The sequence below is a fragment of the Petaurus breviceps genome, unplaced genomic scaffold (assembly GCF_028583685.1).
Source record: "Petaurus breviceps papuanus isolate PSGF00001 unplaced genomic scaffold, PetGlider_PUasm1.0 174, whole genome shotgun sequence".
Classification (NCBI taxonomy): Eukaryota; Metazoa; Chordata; class Mammalia; order Diprotodontia; family Petauridae; genus Petaurus; species Petaurus breviceps.
The window spans coordinates 50,857,880-50,882,556 of NW_027185761.1; the positions used below are offsets into that span (position 1 = coordinate 50,857,880).

Here is a 24,677-nt window from a genome sequence, read left to right on the forward strand (position 1 = left end):
CAGGACCAAATATTATCACAGAAAGAGTGATCCTTCTAGAAGAAGGGATTCTCTGATTTGGAGTCTTGTAGGGATAGGTGAAATTCTCATGACGTCTTGTAATAGACTCCGAATAATTTATTAGATTACCCACAAACAATCTCAGGTAGGCAAGTAGAATGTGTCAGTGAGATGGGGAAGAGGTTTATACCTGGGCTGTCCTACCTCTCTTCTTGGTGTCTACCCTTTGACTCTCATGCTGCTCTAGTCTCTCTAACTTCCCAAACCACTTTAAGCCTGCTTTACCCCCATCCCCTTTAAAGCAATATTTTATATTCTAGAACCTACTGACTGTTTCTCCTCAGTAGAAATCACTTAACCCATCTCTTATTATAAGGTTCTAGTGTTTGACTTGAAGTATCTGGTAAATAATCCATGTTAGAATGGGAATAGCTTAACCCCAGAAAGGAAATGAAATTGCATATTAAAAGGGTGGTTTGGGGAACATGAAGGTTTTGGTGGTAGAATTGACTGGATTAAATTCAAGTAGCATTTATTAGATGCCTACTCCATGCCAAGCAACATGTTGTAGGGGACAGAGATCTGGCCTTGAAGACAGAGCTGGTCCAGTTCTCCTATTGACACATAGTGACTGTGTGAATCTGAGCAAAGCAACTGATCTATGTTTTCTAGACCACTCTCTAATAGTATAAATTGTAGAGGAAGATGCTGGCCTGTATTAGTAGAGGAATTTGCCTCACCTGGGAGTTCCCTGTAACCATGAAGTCATAGGTTCTTGTTGCTAGGTGCTGGGAATACAAATTCAAAAGTGAAAGTCCCACCCTCAAGAGCTTACATTCTACTTAAACTTTGGATGACCTTAATAGCATATCATGGAGGTTCTTGTCTACTCCGATCACCCAGGAGTAACCTTAGACTGCCCAGGAGAATATGAAAAGATATGTGATGAGGGGTTCATGTTCTAGAAATATTGAAATTGCAACACTCCCTTCCCCCTAAACCCCAAAGTAATTCTGTATCAAAATGATAATTTATTTTATTTGTAATAATTTGTCATTTTCTAAGGAAACAATCGTGTACAAGACAGTATTTGATGAAGAAGCAATTGATCCAGGTACAGTGCATCAGATGTCTTTGGGGGTCAGACCCTCCTTACCTAAATATATTCTATTAGGAAGATACTAGCCATGCCTTGCTATTCTTTACTCACCTCGTGCATTGTGATTAGCATCATTCAAGCAACATTTTTTTTTTGGGGGGGGGAAAGTTTCTCTGTTAGGAATTGAAACTAGTCAGTGGTAGTATTCTATCTTAAGAAACCAGGGGAGCTCTGGGAGCAAGTGAGTTACTCCAAAAGTAACCGGGCTGCCTCTCTAGTCAGTGGAGGTAGCAGTAAGCCAGGACATCCAAGCAACGATGACAAAAGTAGCCAGTGGATGGAAGACTGGCTGGAACCCTATTAGCTTGGGAATGGTTTGGCTTACTAGTATTGAGATGAACCTATTTATATAAACCCCTGTGACATGGGGAAGAGCACAGCTGCACCGTGTGGACACCCAGCAAGTTTTCTTTTCTGTGAGTGTTCCTATATATTTTAGTTTAGTTTACTGTGGCCATGCTTGTTTTCTCTGGGTAGGGAGGCTGTACTCACTAGAAAGGTGAATCTGTGATAGGATAATTTGGGTAGAGAGCCAAATTCATACTACATCAATAAATCAATCAATAACTATTAAGTTTTTAATATATGCCAGGCACTATGGTAAGTACTTGGGGATTCAAAGAAGAAACAAAAACTGTCCCTGCCCTAAGAACGCTTATATTATAATGGGGGATTTCACATTTATATAAACAAAAATATTCAAGATACAAAATGTAAATAGAATTTAACTATTCCTTTAAGGGTACATTTAAGAGCCTCAGAAATTATATCGACCAAATTTTGCCTCTGTGGTGCTAAATATTTCATGTTTTCCCTTTAAAAATTTAAATTTGTATTTTTTGTTTTTATATCACCTTCATTTAAAAATTTGTATGTATATATGTAGGTATGTGTATATATATGTATACACACATATATTAAAAGAAATCTCAGTTCCCAACTGAACAAGCTATCCTTTTAAGCAAAGAATTAAAAAGGAAAGAGAAAAAAATCACTTTATCAAAACTAATCAATGCACCACCCGACTCTAATACTAACATTTATTCCTTTGGAAAAAAGATGATTGTAACTGACCAAACTGATACCTTCTTAGAAATATTTCACTATTCAGGGACTTTGACAATAGACCCAGGCTCAATAGACTTTAACAAAGTGAGAACAGAATAGAGTTAGGGATAGAGTCCTAGCAGGGCTTGATCAGAAAGGCAGGTGACATTGGAGGCAGAGGACACCAGGTAAAATCACACCAAGATGCAAACTTTCTTTGAGTCCCTTGTTTCTTATCCAAATCCATTCCCATCTTGGTGCTCATTTGGGAGCTCTTTCTATAGCTCTTCTACCTCTTTTCCTTCCCCTTCTTTTTCATTGTTCTACCTTTGCCTCTTCAAATTCACCATGCCCAAAACAGAACTCGGTATCCCTTCCCCTACAAAAATCCACCCCTCTTCTGAACTTCCCCAATTGTTGAGGCAACCATCATCAATCTCCCAGGTTCACAACGTTGATGTGATCCTCAACTCCTCAGGCTTCCACACTCCACACATCCAAACAGTAGGCAAATCTCACTGCATCTCTTCTCACACCAGCCCTGCCCTAATTCAGTTCCTCATCACCTCTCACATGGATTATGGCAATTGTCTCTTATTTGTTCTTCCTGCTTCAATTCTTTTCCCTCACTAATCCATCCCTTGCAGACCTACCAGAATGATTTCCTCCCCTGTCCCCAAAGTGTAAGTGTGACCATATTAACCCCTTCTCAGTGAACCTTGGGAGGTTCTCTATTGCCTCTAAGGCCAAGTATGAACTCTTTTGTTTGACGTTTAAAACTCTTCCTAACTTGGCCCCTTCCGACATCTCCAGTCTCCCCAAACAGGAGTCCTTTCTGTATACTATATGGCCCAGCATTGCTGGTCTATTTGGTGTTCCTTATATCTAATGCCTTGTCTCCCAACTCTGTGTGTTTGAACTGGCTATCACCCATGGAGGAATATACACACCCCCTTTTTCTCTACTCTCTGAATCCCTGGTTTCCTTCAAGATTCAACTCAAGGCCTACCTTTGTTATGAGGCCTTTCTGGTACGTCACAGTGGCTCAAGCACTTTTTACCCCAAACATCCTTTATTCACTTGGTATACAATTTGTGTGTAATTTTATATATGCAAGTTGTCTTACCTGTTAGAATGGAAGCACCTTGAGGACAGAGACTGTTTCAATTTTTATTTCTGCATCCTTAGTGCTCTGCACAATCACTAGTACTTAGAGGTGATTGATAAATGTTGATTGGTTGATTTCTACCTATTCTTAATGAAGATTAGTTTTTGTCAGCATGCAATAATAATTTATATGGAGTTCAATGTTTTGCAAAAATGCTTTACATATATATGTGTATATTACTTGATCATAACAACCTTAGGAGAAAGGCACTTTTATTATCTTCATTTTATGGATGAAGAAACTGAGGCTGAAAGTGGTTAAGTGACTTATCCATGGTCACAAGTTAATCAGTGTCTGCAACAAGATTTGAACTCAGATCTTCATGCTCCAAGTCCAGTGTTCTCTCCATTTCACCACCTACTTTCCTAGGACATCCACATAAATGGCACAATGAAGCAACTATACTCACATAGATTGTAGATTTAAGAGCCACGAGAGACCTTAGAGGTCATGTAGTTCAACCCCCTCATTTTTTTTTGGAGGGGGGAATGCAGGGCAGTTGGGGTTAAGTGACTTGCCCATGGTCACATGACTAGTAAGTGTTAAATATCTGTGGCTGGATTTGAACTCAGGTCCTCCTGACTCCAGGGCTGGTGCTCTATTCACTGTGCCACCTAACCATCCCCCAATCCCCTCATTTTATAAATGAGGAAGTGGAGGCCTAGAGAAATTAAGTCATTTAGTCAAGGATACACAGACAGTGGTAAAACTGAGACTTGAACCTAGGTCCTCCCACTCGATTGCAGTGTTCTTTCTACTGTGCCATATGAGTGTTGGGTTCTTTCATGAACATGTGGTTTCCGCCTCATTTAATGAATACATTATACTGCAAATGGTACAATACAATTGGAAACATCAGCTCTGACAGAGCCATAAGTTGTGGCTAATGAAGAGGAAATAAAGTCTCTTGATCAAGTTCATGCTTGAAGGATGTCATGATCTGAATTTTTAGAATGAGGACAGGATGAGTTTGACTTACTAAAACCTAAAACTCACTAGCCTATTCACAATTTCCAAAAGGTAATATTGACTTAGAGGATAGATTTGTGTGCTGGTGGAGAGGTGTGTTTTTTGTCACCAAGGCTACCACTCTTACAAGCTTCACAATTGGTGTGTGGGTAGACTAGGTTATTTAAGGTCCCTTTCAGCTTGGACAGACCAAAGCTCAAAGCTGTATTCCCTTGGATCATGGGATCATACAGTTAGAGATAGTCAGGGGGTGGGTGGGTCGTTAGAGCTCTCTAGGCTAGGTTTTCAATTCTGTAGATCAATTCATTCATCAACAAGTATTTATTAAGCAATGTGATGGGTGCTGGGAAGAAAAAGATGGCAATGAAATAGTGCTTCCCTTGCCCTCAAGGATCTTGGTCAAGGTCACAAAGTAAGTAGCACAGATTGAAACCTTGGTTCTCTGATGCCAAGTCCAATGCTCTTGCTAGACCATTATACCATCTTTGTAACTCTCTAAAATATGTCATTAAAGTCTTCATCTGTAGAATGAATACTGTATCATGAAGGGCCTGCACCTCTAGGAGTATGCTATAAGGGAGAAAAAAACAACCAGTAGTGCTGGAGTTTTTAGATTTGGCTTCAAATCTGCACGCTGACATTTACTGTCTATGTGAGCTCGGGCAATTCACTCACTTTGCTACTATCTGAGTTCTCTCATCTGAAAATGGGGGTAACATAACTTGCCTTATGCACTGCATATGATAGTTGTGACAGTGACTCTGGAATCAGAAGGTGTATGTTCAAATCCTGCCTCTGATGCTTGTTACCTGCATGTTCTTGAGTAAGCCACTTTACCTCCTTATGCCTTAGTTTCCTCATCTGTAAAATGAAAGCTGGACAAGATGGCTTCTGATGTCTTTCCCAACTCTTTTATTGGGTTGAGAAATTTTTTATTTTTTTCCTATGTTGCTATATCAATAAAGGCTGAATCAGTGAATTAAAGTTTCACCTTTATACTCACAGAAAGAACCCCTCCCCCCCAGAAGTAAAGAATGTGATTCCTGGGAAAACTTTCTAACAAAAAGTGTTGTCTTAAAGTGAGATGGACCACCTCAAGAGGTGGTAGATTTTCTGTCTTGGAAGTTCTCTAGGTAAAGACTGAATGACATGTTCTGATTGGAACTAGATGGCTACTGAGATCCTTTCTGTCTCAGAAAATGTATGAGTTGTCTTTTTGGACAGAATCTGGAGCTATGACCATTTTCAGGACTAGCTTTATGTCTCATAGATAACCCTCTCCCATTTTTTTATCTGCCTTTGTTTTCCAGAATGGGTGGGATGATCAAATGTCCCAGGCCTCCTCCTAGGAGACTTCTTACCTTAGAGGCCATCTGGAGCATTTCTGTGAAGTCCTTGAATGTGTATTCTCAATGTTTGCCATTGTTATACAGAGCACAAATTGGAAGATATGAACAACTCACCACCCGTTTTTTCTCTATTGTATTCTTTTTCTCCAACAGTCACAGGGAATGTATACGAATATAACAGCAAGTCGGGAGCTAGGAAATGGAAGAAGATGCCCAGACCACCAGAGGATCTGGTGGCCAACATACAAACGATCTCAGAGAAACTCCCCACTGATGAGCCTATTCAGGGATGACATAACATATTTGCATCCCATTTTATACATTACAAAGAACCTACGGGATCTCTCTCAATACCTATAACTACCATCTTTTGCTTAGTTGAATTCTATGTATTTTTAACTCTGTTCTCTAAAATAAAAATGTAAATTTCAGACGGTTGCATTGTGAGTCCCTAATGCCTTCCAGCATGTGAATAGTCAAAATTAAAGCTGCTGGGGACAGGCCTGAAGGACTAAGTCTTAATCCTCAAAAGAGTTTTACTGATGGCAGCAAAATTTTCTTCCCATTTAATCAGCTCTTTTACCTTCTGCAGGACTTAACCAGGCATAGGAGGGGGAATGTACTCAGAATGCTTTCTTCTGATTACTGGTAATCATTCAAAATGAATGATTGTTTTTAAAGCTCAGTTGATCTGGCCTTTTAATTTTCCTTTTAGAGTTCGCTATGCAAAATGGTCCTGCCAACTCTTTACTTATTAATCGCTTGTAAATGTGATGTTGGAATCAAGGCTGTCATTGGCATTAGAGAAGTCTGTGACATCTCGTTTTAGTAAATGAAGCTTAAAAGTCCACCATGGCTATTGTGCTTCCTTATTCACATTTGGAGAGCACTTAAAGGAGGGTGATATCCACTCCTCACTGTGGGAGCTATTGCAAATATTCTTCTCCCCATTTGACAGATGAGGAAACTGATTTTGGGGACATTCAGTGTGACTCTTCTTCAAGGTTACGAGTAGCAAGTGTCAGAGTCAATGTTCTATCTCAACAGTCTTTTTTACACACCTATCTGTTAACATTATCTGTTAAGTCAGATAATGCTATTCCTTTCAAACTCTTGGGCTGAGAAGATGTGGTGCCCATCACAATCAGCATTCAAGTCTGAGTCTACATGCACAAAATACCATCTAGCACTAAGCCAATAATCTAATAATAGCGGATGTTTAGGTATGCTCCAGGTTTGCAAAGCGTGTTACATCCATTATTTAATTTAATTCTTACAACTATTTTAGGAGATAATTTTTGTTGTTTAATCAATTTTCAGTTGTGTCTGACTCTTTGTGACCCTATTTGGGGTTTTCATGGCAAAGATCCTGGAGTGGCTTTCCATTTCCTTCTCCAGCTCAATTTACAGATGAGGAAACTAAGGCGAATAGGGTTAAGTGACTTGCCTAGGGTCACACAGCTGCTAAGTGTCTGAGGCCAGATTTGAACTCAGGTCTTCCTGACTCCAGATCCAACACTGTATCTACTTCAATGCCTAGTTACCCTGGAGACAAATACTAAAGGCATTATTAGCTTCATTTTTCAGATGATAAAACTTGGATTCAAATGATTAGGCAAGAATCACTCAACAAATAAGCATTAGAGGTGAGATCTGAAATCACCCAGTTCTCCCTAACTCCTGGCCTAGTATTCTTTCCATTGTGCAATACTGCCTCTAGATAAGTCAGATCCCCAAATGAACATTTTACACAACCAAATAGCTGAGGAGAAATGCTTTTGGATGGGTGAAAGGGCAAAGAGGAATCATCATGGGGTTCCATCTCTCTCTCTCCCCCTCTTTCCCTCTCCCTTTCCCTCTCCCTCCCTCTTCCCCTCCCTGCCTCCTTCACTCCCCCCCTCCCTCTCTCGCCATAGGCATAGCCTTGATAATCCTCTTTGTAAACCAGTGACACATATGTTCTCGGAAAGGAGATGGTACCAAAATTAATGGGTACGTATTGAAGGCTAACCATTTCTCTATTTCCAGCTCTGAAGAGGTCAAGTTGTTTATAGTAGTGAAGAAGAGACTTTTAAGATGAAATTGGTCCAAGGTATGTAAGGTGATTTAAGGAGCTCTATTGGAAGGTGGAAAATTTTGAGTTCAATTCACCATTGTAAGAACTGAGTTTGGGAATGACCAATAGCTGCCTCCCTCCAGATGGGCATAATAATCCAAAGAGTGTCTGGGAAGCTGGTTTATCCTTTTAATGGTTAGGGTCACACTAGAAAAATCTGATGATCTGCCACTAGTTTAGTCTTAAAAAAAGTTTCCATGATTCATTCTTTAAATTATTTTAGGTAGATTTATACTGGAATGAAATAGTACATAAATAATCTTAATAACACTGGTTAATCTCAATGTAGGTTATGACCTACAATGAAATTCAACAAAGATAAATGCAAAGTTTTACACTTAGGCTTAAAAAATCAACCTTACAGCTACATGATGATGGAGATGTGGTAAGAGAGAAGTTCTTCTGAAAAAAAGATCTGGGGGTCTTGATGAAACTTAAGTTTAAAATGAGTTAACAGGGTAATATGGTGGCCAAAAATCTTAATGTTTTAAAGTATATCCTGGACTAGATGGTCTCTGACTAGACTTTCCCAGTGTGATGATGCACAATTTTGAAAATGAAGAAATTATATGTTTTTGCCTTCTTCTTGATTAGATACAACTCTCTACCCAGAATGGAGAATGAAATTTCATGTGAAATAAACATTCTCCTGTCCTTCAGTTTCCCCTCCCTAGACCAATAGGTATGTTTTGATTTTTCTGGCAAAGAATCTAGTTATCTGTCCATCATCTGCATATTTGCTTCCATTTGATAGTCATGTTTGGTTTTGCTTTCAACTCAAAGGTCATGGCCCTTTTCCCATAATAAAAGATTTACTTACAAGAAGAAAAAAAATTTACCAGCCTTTTGGAATTAAAATGTGTAATTATTCCCATAACACATAAGTTAAACTCTCTGTGAACAAGCTTTAAATAGAAAAAAATGACATTTTTATTATGTCCTTGATATATTGTAAACATTATTACAGCATGGCTGCTAAGACATTCCCAAAGTCTATTCAGGCTAAAACAAATTCCAATTGTGTTTAGCTAGTGAAGAGAGTTGCCCAGGTGGCAAGTCCGAAAGGCTTGTGTGGAACCTTTAAGGTCAATGAAAACAGGCATGACAACACTGCTTGGTGATTCTTACTGGTCAGACTGATGATTATAGACTAACTTTTAACCCATGGCTATTCGAAGCAGCTAGGTGGAGCAGTAGGTAGGGCACTGGACCTGGAGTCAGGAAGATCTGAGTTCAAGGCTAACCTCACTCAAATATCTAACTGTGTGACTCTGGGCAAGTCACTGACCTTGTCTCAATTTCCCCATCTGAAAGTAGGGAAAATAATAACACCTCCCAGGGTTGTTGGGAATATAAAATAAAATAACATATGTAAATCACTTTGCAAACCTTAATGTTCTATATAAATAGTAGTTATAATAAATCTTAATAATTTCGAAAGGAAGTCTCCAAAACCCTTTCACAAATTAAGCAACAAGGAGAAGTGATATCTCCCTTCACTCCTGGGGTAGGGGGCCTATGGGTATCCAATATTGTATATACTGCCAGATGTGGTTGATGGGTTGTTTTTCCTGAATTGTTTTTCCCTTCTTTCTTTTTAAATCTTTTTTACAAGGAAAGACTTACCATATATAGAGAGGAAGGATGTGTTTGGAAATGAATGTGATATAAAAACAAATGACGCCAATAAAAAGAAAACAATTAAAAGACTTAAAAGATGAAAACCCCTAGCATAATGCACAGATCTTTTATGTTAGATTTAAAGTCACACATTTTGGGCAAGAGTGAATAGGTTGAGATTTGCATGGGTGATGGGAATAAACATATTGTGGAGACAACAGATCAGTCATTTGGTCAACAGGTAATTAACATGTGTTAAATGCTTATTGTGTAACAGGCCTGGTGCTAAGGGCTCTGGATACAAAAAAGGCAAAAACATTTCCTGTCCTCAAGTATATCACACTCTAATGGGGGAGAAACAGAAAAAAAACTTCTTCCTCTCTCTCTCTCTCTCTCTCTCTCTCTCTCTCTCTATCTCTATATATATATATATATATATGATACATAGAATAGGTTCATTGAAATATTGCAATTGATCTATGTATCCTTTTATTGAAATTAAAATAATATTATTTATATCTTAGAGATGAACTAAATTAGCTAAATAATAAGCATATTAATGAAACCATGATTAACATGACTTCCAGAATCATCCTCAATAAATATGTGCAGACTGATTGATTAAAAAAATAAACCAATGTATCAACCAAATAAGCTGAATTAAGCAAGATGTTGTTACTGCCAAGTGACTGGTAGAAATCAGACTAAGGCTTCTAAAACACTTCTATCCATTCCCACATTTCCAAAGTTTCTACAGGGTTTAAGGTCTGTTAAGAATTTTATAGATTTTATCTAATTTGTCACCCATATCAACCTCACAGTCTTTTGAGGTAAGTAGTAGTGATATTATTGTCCCCATATGAAGCCTTAAGGTATTATTATCCCCACTTTTTGGAGGCTAAGGGAGGGCAAGTGATTTGCCCCTGGCCATATAGCTTCCAAATGTCAGAGGTAGGATTCAAACTCGGGTCCTTATGTCTCTTTTAAATCTTTCATGCTGCCCCTTAAATGAAGTGAGAAGTCTTTGTTCTGACATTGAAAAAATGCTGTGGGAGTTTAAGTGGTGAGAGATGGTAGAGAAGGTCTACCACTGATATCAATGAAAATTGTCAAGGTTTCATGCCTGTCGCATTGGTGGTTATCTTGGCATACACTGATCAATGTGACTGAACTCACTGAAGACCAGACAAGAAATGAGCATACTGAATTCAGATGGACGCTTTTAGGATGTTCTAGGTAATGCTGGAAAGCTGATTTAGCTATAGCCCTTAGTTGTCAGATATTTCTGTTATTATAGAGATGGCATGAAGTAATCAGTAATCAAGAAGACCCACATCCAGTTCTGACTCTTATTAACCATGTGACCCTGGGTAAGTCACTTACTCACTTGAATCCTCAGGTAACTCCATAGGGCTTATCTATTAAGTCTTGGCAGGTGGGGATTTGTCTTGGAAGAGGGAGTACACACACCAGGAATTACTTGCAATCACAGATCTATCCTGTAGTTTGGTGTTTCCAGCATCATGTAGATGCCACATATAAGAATGCTTGTGTATTTAAGCTCAGGAAAAATAACCTTGCTAGTCTTCACTTTTCCTATGGGAATATGGAGACTCATTATTTTTCATAAGCATTGAATGTCAAAGAATTCATGGGGAGAGAGGAGGACTAACAGATTATAGAAAGATAGATGAAAAGATGGCACCTTGTAGAGGGGGCATAGTAGGATTCATAGAGATGAGGTTGAAGTAAGCAGAAGAAAAGTTGAACCACTGTTTTGCAAATCTGTCAGGACTGCCACCAGAATGATGTTTGAGCCCTCCCCACACTGGTGTTTGAATTGAGAATGTGGAAGGATTATGCCAATGTGTCTCAATGGTCTAGGGTGATCTAGGATAAATATTTGAGTGAAATTTTGAGGTGGGAGGGAGGACTGTTTCTTTTAAACATCATGGGGATGGGAGGAAAAAGAGAGAGATATGTATGACTGAAAATGTCATCCTGTATTTCTAAGGAAAGTTGGACTTCAGGCTATTTTTGTGTAGCAAACTTATTCTCTATAGCTGCTAGCCTGAGCTATATAAGCTCAATAAAGTACTTAGATTAATCTAGGTTTGAAATCCCTTGCTGCTGAGCCCAGAAAGTCAAGATGGAGGGAGAATTAGGGAAAAACAATGCTGTTCTCTCTGAACAACTACTTATTTAGAAACCATAGTAACACTGCTCTCTTGAAGAGGAAGAATTTCTAATTTGCAAGACTTCTGTCAACTATGGTTGACATTGTTATTTCCAATCTCCAAGCGCATCATCATCAACCCCTCTATTTGCCACACGGAGTTCATATTTTATAGAAGTGATAGTAGACTCATTCTTTTCCCACAGGAAAGTATTTCCTTTTAATGCCAGCTATGTGTTAGCTATTGATAGTGTTGATGAGACCTTCACAGATTTAATGTCTTACAAGGTGAAATTAACTTGTGGTGATCACAAATAGTCCTTTTATTACAGGCATGGTTTGGGAATGAGGGACTCCATAATTAAAGCTTCTTCTGGCCAGGAAATGTCATAAAGAACCAAGAAGCAGATGGTTAGGATTGATCTAGGGAAGAAGTAGCAGAGGACATTGTTGTATGAGGTTTTTTCTGAAAGGAAAATGGAGGAATCATGAGTATGGTACGATAATCAGAGTTTCATAGATTGGAAGCATCTTATGGAGCTTTTAGAGGCCAGCCAGTTCAAATCTCTCATGTTATAGGTGAGGAAATGTAGATCCAATAGTTTAATTGAAATGCCCCAAATCATACAAGTAGTATCAGAAGCAGGATTTGAAGCCACATCCTCTCACTCCAGCATCACTACCTTTTTCATTGTACCATGCTATTTCCCTTAACACCTGTCCTTGAGCCGACATCTGTTACTCCACCAGTGATAAGTAAGCCGCAAAAAGGGATTGGGGGGGGCTTCTCATACAGTCTGGCTAATTATTGGGAAGATTCAGGAATCAGTTATACAACGGAACAACGTGGGACCAATCCCCCCACTCCTAATCCCTATTTTCACAGAATCATAGCTTTAGAACTGGAAGGTGTCTCAGAGGCAATTTTATCCAAACTTTGACTTCACAGAAAAGAAAATTAGAGCCCAGAGAAATGATTTCCTCAAGGTCACTTAGGTAATAATTATCCATTGACCCCAGATTTTTTCCCTGTGCTTCTAATGTGGAGATGCCAGATTTTTCCCTACTGCTTCTAATGTGGAGATACCAGAGACCTAATCCTGTACTTCAGATATGAGAAGCAAGTACTCTAGCATTCAAACAATCAACAAGTATTATTAAGCACCTCCTATGGGCTAGCTACTAAGCTAGGTGTTAGCATTTATTAAGAGAAATATATTTTTGTCATTGATGACATTTTTAGGAGAGGATAGAGTAGTTTTCCTTTAAGTAATCTTATTAATACTTTCTCAGACAGTATAGTCAGGAAGATCTGGATTCTATTATCACCTCTGACATATACTGATTATTCCTCCCTATGAAATCATTAAATTTCTCAATGCCTCCATGTCTAAAGCTATATGTTGTAGAGCAGTGGTGGACAGACCTACATTGATGGAAGTAGCTCCCCGTTCCAAAGAAATCAAATGCCCAGACTTCCCCTCCTTCAACCTTCCTGGCCCCATTTTGGGGCTGGTCAATTCTACCAGATGTGGCTTCTATACAGGTAAAAGTCCCATTAAGAGGCCAATGTTGAAATGGTAACTTTGACTCAATATTTCTCTCTTAGAAAAAAAGGGAGGTAGGATCTTCTCAAATCCTAAAGCCATAGCTACAAAGAAGGATTAACTGTAATACCTATGTTAGTCAGTGAACAGTATGGGCAGGCTGGCTCCATTACATCCATCAATCTCTAGGAATCAAAGGTCAATCTAAAATTGGCTTTCCCTATAAAGCCCAAGCCTTCAGTTTCTACAAAGCAAAGCACCTATAAAGGACTCTTTGGGGCTATGATTTTAGATCCAGGTCTGCGTCTAGTGCTAAGAAAATCACTACCTGACATATTTGAAAAGGATATTTAGAATCTAAATTGTTGCATATGCTTCTATTTTAGTGGCTTAAGAAATCCCTCCAGCAACTTGATCCTTATGTTGTAGAATTTCAAAGCTGTGAGGGTCATCAAGTCCAACTCATACCTGAATTAGAACGTCCTGGACAACCTACCTGACAAACAGCTTTTAGGGTTCTGCTTGCAGACCTCCAGGCATTGGGGCACAGTATTTACTGAGCCAACTGTAGTACCAATGCAATATTTACAGTGCACACGATCATGATAAAGACTGTGACTATAAGTATCATGTGATATTTGATCGCAAAATATACCAAACTCTTCAGATAGAGGACAGAACTGAAGTATTTATTTAGACAACAGAAAACCCAATCCCAAAACCAGTAAGCTGATTCCATCATAGTACCAAAGATATTCAGAAACCATAAAAATGCTGAGAGTCACAGCATCCTTCAGCCTTCCCACAAACCTATACAAGATCAATATTTACTTACAAACCTCTCTATCTCCTTGCCTCAACCTCCTCTCTCTCCCACTGTCTCTCTGGCTCTGACCAGCTTTCTGTGGGCTCTGCTTCCCTTCAGCAAACTCCTCCCACCACAGGTTCTATGTGACTACATTCAGCCTATCAGGGGGCAGATTTTATCTTCACAGTAGGGAAGCTTCCTGTGGACTCTGCTGCACCCTTCAGCAAATTCCCTCCATCACAGGCTCCATGTGATTACATTCAGCCTTTTGGGGGGGGCAGAGTTTACTTTCAAAGCAGGGGAGGTCTTCAAACTCCCCCCTAGGTCTATTAAGGGGCAGGGAAGATCTTCAAATTCCCATTCCCATTACATTTGGCCCCAAGATTTTCATGTCTCTTACATAGCAAAATGACCTTAATAATAAATTATAGTTTAAGGATAACTGGTGGAAAAACTGGTCTCAACAGAACTTTGCAACAATATAACAGGGATAATAGAAAAACTTTGCACGTGAAACAATAGCTTAGGGTGGGGACTTGGGAACAAGCACCCCATCCTTCCCACCTCGAATGAATGGAGCTCAAAATCTTGGGGTAAGGCATGAAGGTCTTTTCTCCAAAGCTACTTCAAGCTGAAACTGGACGTAGAGCTGTCCCTGCCCCAAGAGGTCCCATTTGCAAGTTCAGTTCTTTAGCTGTCATCTGGAGCTTGGTCAATGCCAGGTCCAGGAGGTCCCATTCAAAAGGTCAGTTCTTTAGCAGGCATCTGGACCTTAGTCGACTCCAGGTCCAGAGGTGGCACATCACAGTCATGGATAGGGGATGACATCTGGTTTAAGCAATCAGGAATCTGCAGGTGGAGGGTACCGAGCCTGCAGAAAATGAACCTCACTAACAAGTTTGACAGACAAAAAGCCCCAAAGAGGCAAATATAGAGTCGGCCGTGCTTCTGGAGTCCATGGACTCACTATCATAACCTCATTCACAGGAGAATATATGACACTGTCCTTCTCACTCTATTCCAATGACTTGATACACTGTCACAAGTTCAGCACATTGACCACTTCCACCTATCCCAGCACTTTCTTTAATCTGAGTCTCCCTGAAGGTGTGACAAACTTGGATACAATAGTTCAGGTGCATCTATAGGGGCATTTCTCACTTCTCTATTATGTCTAACATCAAGCCCATTTTCTTGATACATTTTGTATAGTTCATTAGTTGGAATACCATCAATTTTTCTAAAGTCAACTTCTGCTCTCAATAGAGCAATAAATAGTTCTTTTCTTGGCAATCTATTCTGAATTTGAATCCACCAGCTATTTACTTTCCTCTCTGGAGGATATTTATTTTTTTTTTACCATTCTCCTGAGTCAATTAGCTGTGAAATCTTATCCAGCACTTCTGAAAGAGGGTGCCCTATTTCACCAATTAGTAGAGTCAGAAGTGGGTGCTTATAAGCAGGTGGAGCTGTCTTCACCATGATATTTCTATGAGGAACTGCTAAGGGAATTTCATGATATGTATCTGCATCTCCAAACATGATAGCAGTTTTTATTATTTCTTTCAACTTTCTCCTGAAGTCTCTAATTGAGTACCAGTGTCTGTCTCTGCTAGGCCACATAGAATCAGCAGGATACATTCTATTGCATCCAGCAGTAGCTAAAGTTAACAGATTGGTCATATCATTACCTCCTGCCAAATGAAAGTCTCTAAAAGCTCGCCAGACAAAAGGATTCTGGCAAATATTTATAAATTTCAAGCAGCCCACTCTATCTATCACTACCCCAGCAGCTCCTTCATCACTGATTCTTACCATTCAGGACACTAAGGATTCTCCCATCCTTTGGGTGAATCTGCTCAAAATATCAGTAATCTCCTGTTGAGGGAAATCCTCAAGTATCTCCTTGAATACTGTTTGCCATCCCTGACTCTCCTGCCTTCTTCTCTGTATGGGGCATACTTCTGGCCCTGTAGAAGCTTCCTCATGAAACAATGTATCACTCTGTATTGTATCATTGCTCCCAATGCACTCTCTTGGGAGTTACTGTCATAGCAACTAAGCTCAGACTCTACCAAAGCTATATGAACTTTCCTCCTGTTACTTTTTAGCTTCTTTTTCTGAGCCAAATTCACAACAGCCCTCTCTGCTTCCAGAGACTCTGCAGTACTCTCTCCTCCCAAATGAAACTCTCCAGGTTGCTCTTCTAAAGGAGGTCTTGAATTCTGGGGCTTAGCCAACTCGTGAAACAGCTTGTCTCTGCTTTTACACACAATACAGTATTAGCAAAACCCAGTCTCTTCTACTCACGGCCTCCAGCTCTCTCCCAGGTTTTATTGGTCTTTGCAAACGTTTCTAAATCTCTAAGTTTTTCCTGCTATAGCCTCTGTCCCCAGTTTTCACAGAGCCCTGTACTTTTAGACCATTCCCTTGCTAGGGAGGCATAAGGCAAATCCTCCCAGCCTGGGATAGTCATTTCTTTTTCTAAATCCCCTCTGCCTCCAATTAGAGGTCTGATATTTTGCGATGCCATCCTCGTTGCCAAATGTAGTGCCAATGCGATATTTACAGTGCTCACGATCATGATAAAGACTGTGACTATAAGTATCGTGTGATGTTCAATTACAAAATATACCAAACTCTCCAGATAGAGGATAGAACTGAAGCATTTATTTAGACAACAGAAAACCCAATCCCAAAATGAGTAAGCTGATTCCATCATAGTACCAAAGATATTCAGAAGCCATAAAAATGCTGAGAGTCACAGTATCCTTCAGCCTTCCCACAAACCTATACAAGATCAATATTTACTTACAAACCTCTCTATCTCCTTGCCTCAACCTCCTCTCTCTCCCACTATCTCTCTGGCTCTGACCAGCTTTCTGTGGGCTCTGCTTCCCTTCATCAAACTCCTCCCACCACAGGATCCATGTGATTATATTCAGCCTATCAGGGGGCAGAGTTTACTTTCAAAGCGGGGAGGTCTTCAAACTCCCCCCTCCCCTCCCCCCAGGTCTATTAAGGGGCAGGATCTTCAAATTCCCATTCTCATTACACCAACCTATTCTACATTTCAGAAAATTATAATTGCCTGAAGTTTTCCTGTAGCTCAAACTTTCTGCTTTACAATTGAAGACCCCAAATCTAGAGATGGAAGTGATCTTTGAGTTCATCTTATCCAAGCCCCTCATTTTACAAATGAGGAAACTGAATTTAGAGAAGTTAAAAAATGATGCGGCCAAGGTTGAACTCATAGTAAGCAGCAAGAGGTAGAATATGTATTAAGATCCTCTGTCTCCAAATAAAGCCCTTTTCCTGCTATACAACACTGCTTTCCATTGCTCCAAGTTCTTTCTTCTGGGGTCAAACAGATAAGGTCTAATCCTTCCCCACATTTCTTCATACTTCTCTTACTTAGCTGGTGGCATTCAAGGCTGCAAAGATAGGGTCAGAGCCACAGTGGAATGAGAATATTAATATGCTTCCCAGAGGGCTAAACTAGCTTCCTGGAGTAAGGCAGGCACAGTAAAGTTTAATACGCCCAATCGGACAAGGTCAGAATCACCCTGATATGTAGCTAGCACTGGCACCAAAATGCTTTGTCATAAGCTTGGCCTGCCATTTAACTCACACCTGGACACAAAGGGATTTTTTAATGGCTGTATTTATTTTTAACAAGAAGGAAGAAGCAGAATATAAAAGAAAAAGGAGGGAAATAAACAAATATTTTATTATTTAATAAAATATATTGTGTTACTACTCATTTGGTTGTGTAAATCCCAGATTTAATTGCTGCATTGAGTCAGAGGCTCTTTTTATGTTCCAAGTACCACCTTCTCCCCCTTCTCCTTCTTCCTCAGCCTGCTGTTAGATTCATTTTTATTTTCATTCTTCATGATTGTGTAATTGTTACTTTAATAATTAAACTTCAAAGTCAATCTGACCTAGAAGTCCTCTGGGATAGGGCAGTCTACTAAAGGTAGACTCTTGAGCCTCAGAAAGTCTCCAGCCCTCTACCTCACATACATAAGTGGTTTAAAATCTGGCAGGAAGATCAGAATAAAGAATAAATTCAATTCAATTCAGTTCATCTCAGCAAGCTTTTTAAAAACATTTACTAAGTGTAAGGCATTTGACTAGCTGGAGAAGAAAAGATAAAAATGAAAAAAGTTCCTGCACTCAATGAGCTTCCTTACATTCTGTTGAATTTCTTTCCTGTAGAATCACAGAAATATATTTTCAGGTGTATTCAGATCTGTTTTCTATAGAAGCCTTCCCTAATCATAGGGTTGATTGAGCAAACAAATTAATTTCCCTATCCACTTAGAGTAACTAGTCTAACAAGATGCTATGCTTCTAACACCTTAAATAGGTGAGAACACCTCCACTGAATTGATCAATGACACCAGACAAGTAAAAAGTCCTCAATTGTTGTAGAAGTCCTTGAAAAAATTGGATGAAATAGAGTGATGGTGGACAGGAAGTGTATTCAGATTGGTTGAGTAAACTTGATCAGGCTCTACAGGGCTCACATAAATCAGCAAGCTAGTTAGAAATGGCACATCCAAGTGTCTGACTTGCAGAGGGAAGAGGACCATTCCAACAAAGCCTTGGAGAAAAAATTGCTTTGAGTGGGTGGGGGATGTGAATCTTGGCCTTCTGTCCCCAATACCTTGACCAGAGATGGTAACAAATGGATAGACTGCTAAACCTGGAGTAAGAAAAGCCTGAATTCAAATCCAGCCTCAGACACCTATTAGCTGGGTGATCCTGGGCAAGTCCCTTAACCTCTATCTGTCTTAGCTTCCTCAACTGTAAAATGGGGCTAATGATAGTTGTGAGGATAAAATGAGGTAATACTTGATAATCTCTTAGCATAGTCCCTGGTACTTAATAAAAGTTTTGGAGGACTATAGCATTTGAAAATAACTCTCCAATACCTAGGGATCCCCTAGAGTTCTTCCATAGAGTCACAGATATTAGAGTCATAGATTTGGAGCTGGAAGGGACTTTAGAGGCCATTGGGTCCAACTCTCTTATTTTACAGATGGGGAAATTGAGGTCTAGAGAGACTGACTTGTCCAGAGTCACAGAGGTGGCAAGCAGCAGTGCTAGAATTCAAATCTGAGTCTTCCTACTCCAAATATCAGTGCTCTATCTACATCATTTCGTGTTATTCAGATGCCTTCTGTCACCATCTCCTCCTCCACTCCTGTCTCCTCTAAAGAGATGGTCTTCCTCATCTGGGCAAACGCCTCTCCTCTACATGCACAAGTGGTCCAATTGAGGCTCCTTTTCCCCAGCAGGTTTGCCCTTCTATTATTGCCACCCTTTCATTTCTTTTCTTTAATACAAACGACAAAAAAAAGAATACTTCCATGGACATAACATAAAAAGAAGATTCAATATTAAAACCATGATTTTCCATTTCACATTGGTTTATTAAAAAAAACTATGGTTTTAATATATAATATATAATAAAAAGTAAAAAAAAAATACATGACTATGTAATAAATCACATTGCTTTCAAGGCTACCTTATTTATCCAGATCTTTTCTGTGCTTCCTTCTCTTAAGTTTTCTTTTGTTCTCTGCTGTACTCTTTTTGGTTTTTTTCTCCTTTCCTCTCTCCCTACCCCACTCTAGAGAAGGCTGTCATTAGACACAAATGCACATACACACACAAACCATATCACTTATTTTCAATCTGCCTCTTCTTCTTTCTTGACTGCTTTTCTACTGCCTTACAAATATCCCCACATCTCCACCATCTTTAAAAAATCCCCATTTGATCCATCCAATCTGGGCTTGCTATCATCTACCAAACTTGAGAAAGTCATCTACAATTGATACCTCTGCTTCCATTCCTTTCACTCTCTTCTTAATTCTCCAAAATCTGGCTTTCGACCTCATCATTCACCTCCAACTACTCTCTGCACACTTACCAAGGGTTTCTTCACTGCCAAGTCCATTGGCCTTTTCTCAGTCCCGATCCTTCCGGATCTCTCTGGAGCCTTTGATGCTATTGGTCATCTTCTTCTCCTTGATGCACTCATCTCTTTCGGTTTTTGTGATCCTATTCGTTCCTAGTTTTCTTCCTCGCTGGATCTTCTTGCACATCACACCTGCTACTGGCAGGTGGCCCTTAGAGCTCTGTCCTGGATCCTCTTCTCTTCCCCCTCTGTACTCTTACACGTGGTGATCTCATAAGCTCCATGAGTTCCAATTATCTGATTCTCAGGTCTATTTATCCAGATCTAACTTTTTTGCTGACCTCTAGTCTCACATCTCTAACTGCTTATTGTGCATCTTGGACTAAATGTCCTCTAGACATCTTAACAAAGTGTTTAAAATGGAACTCAGTTTTCCCCTCAAACCCTCTTTTCTTCCTATTTTCCTTATTACTATTGAGGGCACTGCCATCTTCCCAGTCGCTCGGGTTTGCAACCTAGGCATCCCCCTCAACTTCTCCCTATCTCTCACTCCCCATAGCAAATCTAGTATCAAGGCCAGTCGATTCTACCTTTATAACAATATCTTCTGTATATGTCTAACTTCTGTCCTCTGAAGGACCTCATCACCTCACTCCTGGACTATTCTTTTTTTTTTTTTTTAAGCAATCGGGGTTAAGTAACTTGCTCAAGGTTACACGGCCAGTTATTTCTGGGTGTGGTGCTGAGTGTCTGAGCCCGGGATTCGATCTCCAGGTCGTCCCAACACTGGAGCTAGTGCTCTTACTCGCTGAGCCACCTGGCCGCCCCTACACTCCTGGACTATTAAAACAGCCTGCTAGCTTGTCTCTCTGCCACAAGTCTCTCCCTGCTCCAGGCTGTTCCCCACTCACTTATCAAACTGATCTTCCCACAGCCCAGGTATTATCATCTCATTGCTCTCCTCCCCCCCCCCCCCCCCATTCCTAGTCAATCTGCACCAGTGGTTTCCTATTGCCTCCAGCACCAGGTACAACATTCTATGTCTGGCATTCAAACACAAGCTAGTGCCCTCTTTCACCTTATTCTCTCCCACGTATTTTCCATCCAGTGACGCTGGTCTCCTTGCTCTTCCTCCAAAAAGACACCCCGTATCTTGGCTCCGGGCATTTTTACTAACTGTTCCTCATGTCTAGAATGCTTTCCCTCCTTCTGGCCATCTCTCGGCTTCCCTGGATTCCTTCAAGTTCCAGCTAGAATCTCGTTTTCTGCAAGAAGCCTTTCCCAATCCCTCTTAATTCTGTGCCTTCCTCCTGCTAATTACTCCCTTCTCTGTTTAAGTCTGCACATGGCTAATTTTCACAAATTGTTTGTAGGCTATCTCCTCATGAGATTGTGAGCTTTTTAAGGGCAGGGACTGTCCTTTACCTTTCTTTATATTCCATTGTTTAGCATAGTGCCTGGTATATAGTTGGTGCTTAATAAATGCTTGTTGACTGACTGACTGACTGCCTTCTCCTTACTCAAATGATCATGCTCTTTCTTATCTGTTTACATGGCGCATCTCCCAGTCTCACAGAAACCTCTTGAGGGCAGGGTCTCTTCTTCTTGTCTTTGTCACCTCAGCATCCAGCACAGTGCTAGGCCCATAGAGGGCTCTTACTAAATGCTTGATGAATTGAACTGAATGCACACACGTGTTGGAGTGTCTTGAAAGCCTAAGGACTAAAAAAAGTTACTGAAATATCTTTCTATGAGTGATTCTGCTTAAAAGTCACTGGAAAGTTCACTTTAATTCTCCATTTGTCCTTTTCAGGGACCCCGCAGGCTCCTTCCATCCTTAACATCATCAGTCACAGTCACCAGGACAATTTATGACTGTCAATCTCAAATAATGTCCTTGAACCAATGATATGAGGCTTTAGAAATGGATTTTGTTTGGGGGCATCATTTCTGTTTCTTGTTCTATAAGCTGCCCATTTACCCTGAAAACATCCTGCAGAGTATAGATGTTTGTTTCAGTGTATGAGAGATGGCTGAGCGAAGTTTCCTCATTTTTAAACTCCCTGTTATATTCTATCTCTTGTCCATACTTTGTAAGCCAGTTCAATCTCACGGGTAACTCATGATTTTCCTGAAATGAGGTAATTTGAAAGAAAGCCATACTAGTCCACTTCTGATTGGGCACTTCCAAATTTGGTGAAAGGAAATACATAATGAAGGACTGAAACTGCTTTGCACCAATTAGTTAACACTAATGAAAGATTGTGAGCTTGCCTCACCAGCCAATGGTGAGTTAGGACAGGTGTTAGAGGTGGAGTTAGGATCAGGACAAGAGAAGCCTGTGAGATTCCACATTTTGCACTCCCTGGCAGACGCCACTTGAGTGACAGAGACAGTGGCCTTTCTCATGAGAAAGAATAAAGACCTTTTCTGATCTCAGAATCAGACTCCAAACTTTTTCATCTCTCACAAATGGGACACACAAGGCTGTAAGATAACAGAGGAGAAATAATGTCATTCTGAATATTGAGCATTCTCCTCCAGCCTTAGTTCCCTCTTGAGAGGCAGCAAGGAAAAAAAAAATCCATGTATTTGGAATCAGAGGACCCGAGTCCTTGAGCAAGTCACTTACCCTATCTAGGCCTCAGTTTCCCCATCTGTTAAAGGAGGAGGTTGTACTGGTTGACTTCTGAGGTCCATTCTAACTCTGAATCTCTGCTCCTTTTGACCTTTTCTCTTTCTGTAGTCCAGAGAAGGACTCATGGCTTTTTTTGTTGGCCAAGTTTTCTGATCCTTAGGGATGAGGGGGAAAGGAATACTTAGGGAGCACAAGGCTTGCTGGGGTTGGAATCCAGTTTTAGGAGTTTTGCTATCATTCTTAGAAGATAGACACTAAAGCATTGTCTAATAAGAGCTCCTTTAACAATGGTTTTGATTGAATTGACTGGTTAAGATTTTTCTTTCTCTCACTGACTTAACCAATACAGACTTTTGGACAGATGAAAGTCTGACAGGTGACAGACAGCTGTCTCTCTCAGTCCTTTTCACCTTCAAGTAGAGAGAACACTGGGTACTGCTGCTTGTTCTATTCCTTGGGACCTCACGTCTGTATCTTATTATCATTATTAATATGTCCCAGATGTGGACTTCTCACACCTCTGACTTCATTGGTTTAAGCGAATTAATATTTTTGTAGTTTCACTAAAAAGATAGAGATCCAGATAGATCATCTCTTCCAGTACTATCCTTTTTTGGACTGGCTCTTTAATTTCACTGTTATAGAGGACTCTCCAGTGAGAAAACTTCCACCACCAAGGCTAATATTCAACTTACAGTTGGATTCAACTTACCATCTTAGATGACTATTTGGGACACTGGGAAATTTAGGAACTTGCTGAAGGTCACATAGTCAATATATCAGTCAAGAACTTAAGTCTTCCTGATACAGAGGCCAGCTCTCTAACCCCTATGGTATTCTGCCCCCTCTCTAGCCTATTATCTCAGCTAAGATGTGAAATTATGCATGTGGATTCCATTTTGGAATCTTGTTTTCCAGGAAGGGGTAATCCACAGTCTTCCTGAAGAGCTCTCAGTCTGTTGTTCACAAGTCCTTCTGTCTAATTACAATGCACTTCCTGAAAGATGAGATGCCTTGTTCTGAAGTTCAAGTTTCTCTCCCCTTACCCTGACCTGATTTGGGCCAGAATGGAGTGTTCACAAAATCAAGGACACTGGTCCAGTTTCCACACAACAATCAGCCAATGAGCAGTGCCTACCATATGCTAGGCACCATATGGAGAAAGCAAATACACAGAAAGGCAAAAAAACAGCTCCTGCCCTCAAGGAGGTTACTTTCTCTCTTGAGAAAATAAGTTATCCACACAATAGGATGAGGTGGCTACAGGGCAGGATTTAGCATGAGGAAGAACTTGGGTTCAAACCCTCCCTCTAATGTTCACTAGCTATTGTCAAGGGCAGAGTTGTGAGAGATGGTTCAGATTTTTGAAAGAATTCAATCAAACCTTCTCTTTAGCCAAAGGGAGCTTTATTGACACAAAAGCATATGGGCTTGAGACTTAGCAAGGAGCCAAACAAAGGCATTGATATAGGAAAAGGACCAGACTTATATATACATAAAGTACACAGCCTATAGGATGATGATGTAACTTTAGGGTTTCTAATGGGGGTTGGAGATTTAGGGACCAGATAAGTACAAACAAGGTGAGGAAGGTGGTTGCTTGCAAGATAAGGAAAAGTTGTCATGACACAGGATGGGGAGCACAGTATAAGAGGGGACAAAAGCAATTCTTTTGGTAAAAGGTGCATGACATTTCGAGATAAGAGGAAGGGGCATTAAGACACCCTCAAGTTATAGGATGGGCTAAGAATAAGCCTCAAACCCCTCTCAGGGGGTTTGGGAAAGTAGCCCTTATTATTAACCCTTAGGCCACCTTTGTATCCACATCACTATTGTAAGCCAAGTCAAAAGGCAATTATTAAACACCCATTATGTGTCAGCACTCTACTAAGCTTGAGACTAGGGATACAAAGAAAAATTCCTGCCCTCAGGAATCTTACTGCCATGGGGCCAAACAAGTTGTACACACACACACACACACACACACACACACCACACACATACACACACACACCATCTTACACATGAAGTGTCTAGAGCCCCAGACAATGTTAGGAAGAGCTTAGTTTAAATTCTACTCTATTACTTATGAGCTATTGTGTATCAAATGAAGTCAACACGCATTTAAGCACCTACTATGTGTGAGGC

At 40.1% G+C, this 24,677-nt stretch overlaps 1 long non-coding RNA gene across 1 annotated transcript; it reads left to right on the forward strand.

The window, feature by feature from the left end:
• The first annotated feature begins 1,065 nt into the window (after positions 1 to 1,065).
• Positions 1,066 to 6,130, forward strand: LOC138158445 (uncharacterized). Its single transcript, XR_011167649.1, has 2 exons — positions 1,066 to 1,114; positions 5,846 to 6,130. It is a non-coding gene; the product is annotated as an uncharacterized lncRNA (long non-coding RNA).
• Positions 6,131 to 24,677: the final 18,547 nt, after the last annotated feature.